Genomic DNA, 7,499 nt, shown 5'->3' with positions numbered 1-7,499 from the left:
AAACTTATCTGTAATAGAAGACTGGAAAAAGACAATACAGTGCTCGATAGCACTGTCACTCACTCCTCAAAACCTGAATGCTTTGAACTTTCACATGAATGTTAATGTTTATTTTTCATACTACCGGTTTACTTCTTATACTGTCAAACTAGAATGGTAATACTTCTATTTCTTCTTGCAGGCATGTGCAAGACAGGGCCTTGAATGTGAAAACCACTATTGTGAACCCCTGGTTTTGCTGCCCACAGTCTGTGTTTAGCTCCCACTGTAGCTGGGACTAACCTATGAAGAGAAATGTGTGCTTGAATGCCTAGTCCTAGTGCTTTCAAAGATCATTCTCCCTGCATGTAATTTGGTTAGCTAGAGCAACTTTCATGGGATGTTTGCTTTTGTATGAAGGGCTGTTAGGCCAGTGGGTTATTCACACAAATCAAAGTAATTCCTAAGCGTTAGCAGCTAGAGACAGAACTGAAACACAAGGCAGTGGTGTTTAAAAGTTGTCAAACAACTCAGCTTCAGACAACTCCGTCCTTGTCTGCTGGTCTCCGAGTAATGATTCAAATACTGGAAAATATGTGGTAATGTAAACTGGCATGAAGGAGCACACATGGAAATTCATTTGCCTTTATTTGGGGTCTACAGAAGATAGAGGAAGATACATTCCTTCTTCCAAAAGTTTTATCAGTTTATATTTAAATATATATAAAAGTAGAGGAAGTCAACCTACAACTTTTGTTTCTAAAATTGCACTTAACATGAAAGATAACCCTACAGGCTAATATAACTTTCAATGTCCCTTCTTAATTGGATCAGTCCGAGTGATCCTAGCTGCAAGATGAATAAAAAAAGATGTATCCAATACTTTACACAATGCACAAAAGAACCTACACTTCCCTTCATATTACTGTCAGAATTGACCACACCAATGACACTAACTTGGTACAAACTGAAACTGATAGTCTTTAGGTATTGGCTGGCAATTAAAAGAAGAAAAAAAAAGGAACACTCACACCCAACAAAGACCTTCACAGAAGAATTATTCTTCAAAGAAGAATCTGAGAGGGCTGTCTTACCACATGGACAGATAAATAGATCGCATGAACCTAAAACCAAAAAGGCATACAATCGTGTTAAGTACATACCATGTACCCCAATTTATACCTGGCATCCTACTACTGTTCAGGGCCTGTGGGATTAACTAGGGTCTGAGTGGGGATGATTACACAATTTCTTTCAAGACAAACAGAATGCTTATGAGCTAAGTGATGTACTTCTGAATTTTGTGACAGGAGCAATTCAGAGAGAGGCTACATACTATACTCAGTTCACAACACGTTCAGGACACAGATGCCATGTAATCTCCATATGTGTACCCATAAAACACCTTTGAGAACCTGTTAAGTGTTTCACACATAGTATGGATGACAAATTTGACATATAATTACACCACTATCTGATTTTTTTGCTTTTCATAGTTTTGTTCATAGATGGGAAACATGCAAATCTCCCTGTAGCCTGCTCAGCCCTGTCAGCTCCTTCTCACAGTTGTGATTACTAAGAGCACTCAACACCTCAGAAACCACTTGGCTAATAAAGACACTCCTGCACTTAAGTGACTACAAGATTGATTTCTAATCAGCTAGTACAGCCTTCAAGTAAATCCCAAGATTGCGCTAACAGATACTACAATTCATTAAAGTCCCACTGAATGAAATTAAAATTCAATGCTAGGAAAGCTGACAGTGTCTTACTGCAGCTTCTGTGGTACAATGTTCCAAATGGAACAGCTTCGTAAGCTATAAAACCATTTGACAGATTGTATCAGACAGTTGTTTATTACAGAGGTTAATGACCTTGGACTGACAAAGAATGGGCAAAAGCAACACAGAAACCAGACGTCTTTCTTCCTGCATTAAAAAAATCTGAGGAATGTTATTTTTCTTCATCTTTAATATATTGCCTGTTTACATACATCTTCCTAAATGTGTTTGTAAAAATGATTTTACTTTAAAGGCCACAGAACCATCAGGGGCTGGTAATAGTTTTCAGCCATAAATGAATTGAGTCCTCTTTGAAACAATACCCTGTTATAGTCCCTTTAGCCAGGCAGTACCTCTGCCACCAAGAGGTGTTTCCATATGGAAAATTCTTGCATACGTTAAATTCTTACGCATTTTTCATTTTGGTATTTAAAAATTAGTGGAACCGTGTTTATGTGCAACTATTTGGGAAAAGCATCTTTAGCTATTTAGGAGAAAAATCTTTGTTCTGAGCTAGTTATTTGCTTCTTTCACTTCTGTTGCAGTAGTACTAACTCCAGTTGAAATTAATTTGCCACATCCAATGTGGAAAAGCAAGAATGTAAGCACACACTATCTATGCATATTAATACATAATTAAAATGAGAGTAGGAAAAAAAAGCAATTGAGATCAGAAACATAAGTCTCTGTACCATTCCTTGCAAAGTCCAATATAAACCAGAGCGTTAAACATAAAAATGTTTAATCCAAGCAATTTATGAGATCTCCTGGTAACTCAAGTGGCACAATTTTACCATCCAGGCACCTTGCCATGTGAATTCTGGTACATTATTCCAGTCATTACATCAGGCATCCTAAAAACTTGCTAGAACACTACAATTTGAAATGGCACAGGAAACGTGCTTATGGGTACAGCCTTAAAAAAAAAAAGACAGATCCAGTAACATCAAGCAAACCTAAACAGGGATGCAAGTTTTGTAGCTGCTTTTGCCCAACTTCCTAGCTTTGCAGCCTGATCTTGTATTGATGAGAACATTAAGTGTCAATTAAAAAAAAAAAACCACTTAATTTTTACATGAAATACATTTTGAACTATATATCCACCTAGGAGCAAACTTACCAGAGGAGTTAGAAGCCCATCATTCTTCTCTGTTAATGCCATCCAGTGTAGTACACACTACGTGTTATGTGACAGGTGAGCACTTAACCAAATTCTGGTCCAAAGGGAAGTCTGAGTCTGCAAGGTAAAAAGTAAGCAACCTTGAATTATTTTATACCACATCTCAAAATAATAATGCTAACAAAGCAGACGAAGCAAAGTGTGTCTCTACCTAAATACACAGCAGACAGTAAATGCAAATAAACACAGTACAGAGACAGCCAAACTAATTAGAAGGAAGATGGGTCCCATCCTAGACATCTCTGCCTGGCACTGCACTCTACCACTCCCAGTAGCTTTTGCATAAGCTTGTTTAACCCTCATAAAAAATGCCCAGAACAAAGGCAAGTCCACCATGCTCTGTTCTACCCCATAAAGCTACATCCAATTCCAATTTCCATTGTAAACATGTCATAAACACCTGGCCAAAGAAGTGTAGATATACCCTTGATTTGGCCAGGGCAGTCCCAAAATGCAGGTATCACTCCTATAAGACTCAGGATATGATTTCATCGTGCCTTGCACTAGGACAGAGGATTTTGTATCCCCACTTTCAGTATGTGCCTGACAATTCATCCACAGCAGGGCAGAAAGGGAAAACCAAAACCAAACAAAAAACTCCACTATCAAATTCAGCACTTGCACCAGTTCATAACTTAATGCAGAAATTTTCCTCCCTCCAGCAGGAGTTGCTGGAGGGACATCTTTCTGGCTCTGTCACAAAATAATGCCAGAGAGCAAGCTCTGGTCAAATGATATTTCAAAAGAAGCAGGGCCCACATACATCTGGCAAAAAAATTGGTTGCCCTGGTCTCTAGCACATGGACTGCTTCCAAGCAATCTGAAAACTAACCCAGCTCCAGCAGCCCAAAGTTCCCATGGGCTAATTTATTCCAGTCCTAGCTAATAATTCAAAATATCTGCCTCTGGGCAGAGTAAATTAGCCTCTACAGAACCTGGTGCTGATACACTAAATTGCTCCTGGTCCCGGCAGAAATACTGGAAAGGTAGTTCAGGCATCTTTATATTATACCAATTTGAATTAGAATAGCTCAAAGAGCAAAGAATATTTCTAGACTGCACAGACAAGCAGGCATGGGCCAGAGTGTCCTCCAAGTGACACCAGCTGACACTGCCCTTTCATTCTCAAGAGGTGACCACCAAGGAGCTCCAAGGGCAGGAGCTAGGAAATTAATTCCCTGAAGCATGCCTCATCTTAGGGCTGCAGAAAGAGATGTGTCTCTGTCACTAGAACTCCCACCACCACCTGACTGTTACCAGCATAACACGTCACAACGCTGAGCAGGACTGGGGGGAGGTTTTCCCACTATACCCAACCACAGCTCAGTAAACACTCATCCTGTGATCTTATTTTCAATGAGTTTATGGGCAGGCAAGAAACAAGAGGCCGTAAGCCATCAGCTGGCAGGATTCCCCCTGTACCTGGGGAGCTGGGTTGTTTTCACTCACCCAGGTAGGCAGAGATAACACTGACAACAAATTTGAAGAGCTTGGGGAAAATGGTAAACAGCTGTCAATCTTTAAAGAGACTAATGAAACTAGAATAAGGTTTCAAATTCTTAACATATCCTAAAACATTGTTTCCTTTACCCACAAATTTAGGTGAAGTGTCACTTACTGCTCATCACTTTATATATAGCCCTGACTTTTTACTGTTCTTGAGACGACTTGAAAACTCTGCTAGCTGTCCTTGACCTCCAACTAGAAGATTAATCTTGCCATGCAAAGTGTAGCTTGCATAGAAGCATAAAGGGAAATATCCTTCTCTTCTGAAGAACTTCAAGCCAAAAAAACTAGTAATAAAAAAGCCACACTCACTACAATAACTGAATTACTAAAAACATTTTTTTTCCTGAACACAAACAAGCAAAAGGAAATGCTGCTCTAAAAAAACATAATTTTTGATGGACAGTTTGTTTGCCTGAATAAACTTAACTGAGCAAATAAAGTTACATTGAAATACAATACGAATACAAGCTTTGTATGAATGTCATGCCATAGCCCACCTGGCACGCTGTGGCTTCGCAGAGTGGCACCCTCCGCAAGGTTCAGCCAAGTCCCTGTGGAGCACATGCAAACTGCAATTTTGCGGAGAGTTGCACCTTGGCCACAGTCCAGCAGATTATCAGAAGGACATTTGTAGCACATAGGACACAATCCTCCATTCTGTTCTAAACCAGAAGAGTTTAATTAACAATTTACACTTTTTCCTAGGCAACCTCTACTTGAAATTTCAAAACAAAGGAAAAAAAAGCCTGTTGTAACAACCTTCAGGTCCTCATATTGAAACTTTGCCAAAGACAAAACCAACTGAAAACAGCCTTAAGATTGTGTGGCACTTCCTGATACTACAGGCAGGGCCTGCCTTTCAAAAAAGCCTTTAAAAACAGGTGCCTTTACCTTCTTTTAAACAATGTCAACATCTCAAAGCAAAGAGACAATGTAAGGGTGTATAGTACTGCTTCAAACTGAATATATCACAGCTATACTGTAAAAACACAACCTCTCTTCATAGAAGTTTCCTTGAAAACAGATACTTTATTAAGAGAAGATAAATAGTAAAGTTTACTCTCTAATGCCAGACTATTGAATTTTGTCTCCAACCACGCAGTCCTATTACTTTGCCTGGTCTTGTGCATCTCCAGAATTTTGATTCGTATCAGAAAAGGCTGGTCAATGTTTCTATCCCCATTGCCCTTTCAACAATGGAAGGAAGAAAGCAAAGCAAAGAGACCTAAGCACCTTTTAATGTATTTTAGCACAAGTTAAGCTGGATGCCTCAGTCCTGCTACCAGATCAAATGGTAAATCCTTCTCTCCTCAAGATGCTTCATTAACATGAGTTGTGCTTCATGCTGGTAGAGGAGTCTGTTCGCTGAGCACAAGGCTGTGGCAGACCCACACACCCACATAGTCCTTTAACTGTTGGGTTTGTAGCAAAAATAAATACTCCATCCATCTCTGGGGTAATACATACTCCTCCTCAGTAAAACTAACAAGTTCAGCAACAGCATGCTGATAGGTGTATGTCTGTTTTGAAGACGTATGTACTAAAACAGAAATAGATAAGATACATACGTATCATATCAAAGATATCCAAGTATTTTCTTCTTGCTTCTGGAGACTTTGGAAAAATATGATATAGATCAGTAACATTTTTTTCCCCTCCGGTTTCTGGCATCCTCCTCCAGCATCCACTGCTCTTGCTTTGGAAAAATCCATAAGTTATCAACCAGTTACACAATCATTTGCCTGAAAAGCATGACTACTCTCACAGTGTAATGCTAATTACTCAGGAAGGAAAGTATGTTTTAATTTTATTAGCATAAACAAGATTTAAATAATAAAAGATAGAGAAGAAAATTTCTGCAGGGAAAACCAATAATGTCTTATACCATTGGATTAGAATAAATGGGCTTTAAAGCAAGCACAAATTGTACTTTAAACATTTCAACTTACACCCTGTTAGAGAAACGTACAGGTGATCTCAGGCCTCATTTACTTTAGTTTTCATATGCTGTAATTAAAGCCATATAAAATTATTGTGTTGGCTTAAGAAAGTTTTATTGCAATTTACCTTATTTCAAGAGGACATTTTTTCAGTCCTAAAGCAAAAAATGAACTTATATCAAAATAAGTGTCCATGCTGCTTTGTTACACTTGCGCAACCTTTTCATAGCCTTAGCACAAATGGAAATGAGAATGCACTCATCATACTGCCAACTCTTCTCTGATCTTTATAACACGCTTCATTTGATTACAATAACTAGATTTTGTTTTATCCAAATCAAATTATCTGTTTGTAATATCTTCTGCATAGAAAACTTTTGCCCTAATTTTATTCTCATTTGTCTGTGTCTGAAACAACCTTCCACACAGTTAGGGAAAAGAGGCATTTAAAAAAAAAAACAACAAAAAGAAAAACAGCCTAGTGCTTTGTACTTGATAGCATGGTATGGCTGCATTCTTTTTACAGTTGCTCTAAGCTTGACCTAGTAACATGACAGTAAGATGTAAGGGGTTTTGTTTGTTTGTTTTTTCAAAGTTTTCTTTCTGAAGAATCTAGCCGGCTCCTGTAGCCTTTCAAGGATTCCCTCCTCACAACATTTTACAGCACTAAGACTTGGCAAAACCAGGATGGTAGTATTCATTGGTTGGAGAACAATATTTTTTTTCCTCTTTTGGGCCTAGATTTGAGGGTATGTGCATGGAATTAAACTTTTTAGTTAATTCCTATTATAATTTTCTGGTGATAAACAGATGTTTTCGATAATGTTACCACCTATAATCGTAAGAATATGCAAGCACAAATCTTAAGCGAGGTGAAGGTATGTGCATCACATTCTTAATGTTCCGTAAATGCAATTGTTACCTGTCATCTGTCTCCCCCTTGCATGGCACCCTGTTTCACAGAGCAATGCATCCTCTCCACAAAACCCATTATGTTACATTGCATCACAGTTATACTGCACTTGTGACTAACTTTAGCATAACTACACCATGTCTGGAACCTGTGAAGATCTATGGATACACTTCACCTAGCAGTCTCCTTGAAGCTTT

Source organism: Falco biarmicus, chromosome 5 (assembly GCF_023638135.1).
Source record: "Falco biarmicus isolate bFalBia1 chromosome 5, bFalBia1.pri, whole genome shotgun sequence".
In the NCBI taxonomy this organism is placed as follows: domain Eukaryota; kingdom Metazoa; phylum Chordata; class Aves; order Falconiformes; family Falconidae; genus Falco; species Falco biarmicus.
Note: the sequence above shows the minus strand (reverse complement) of the source record.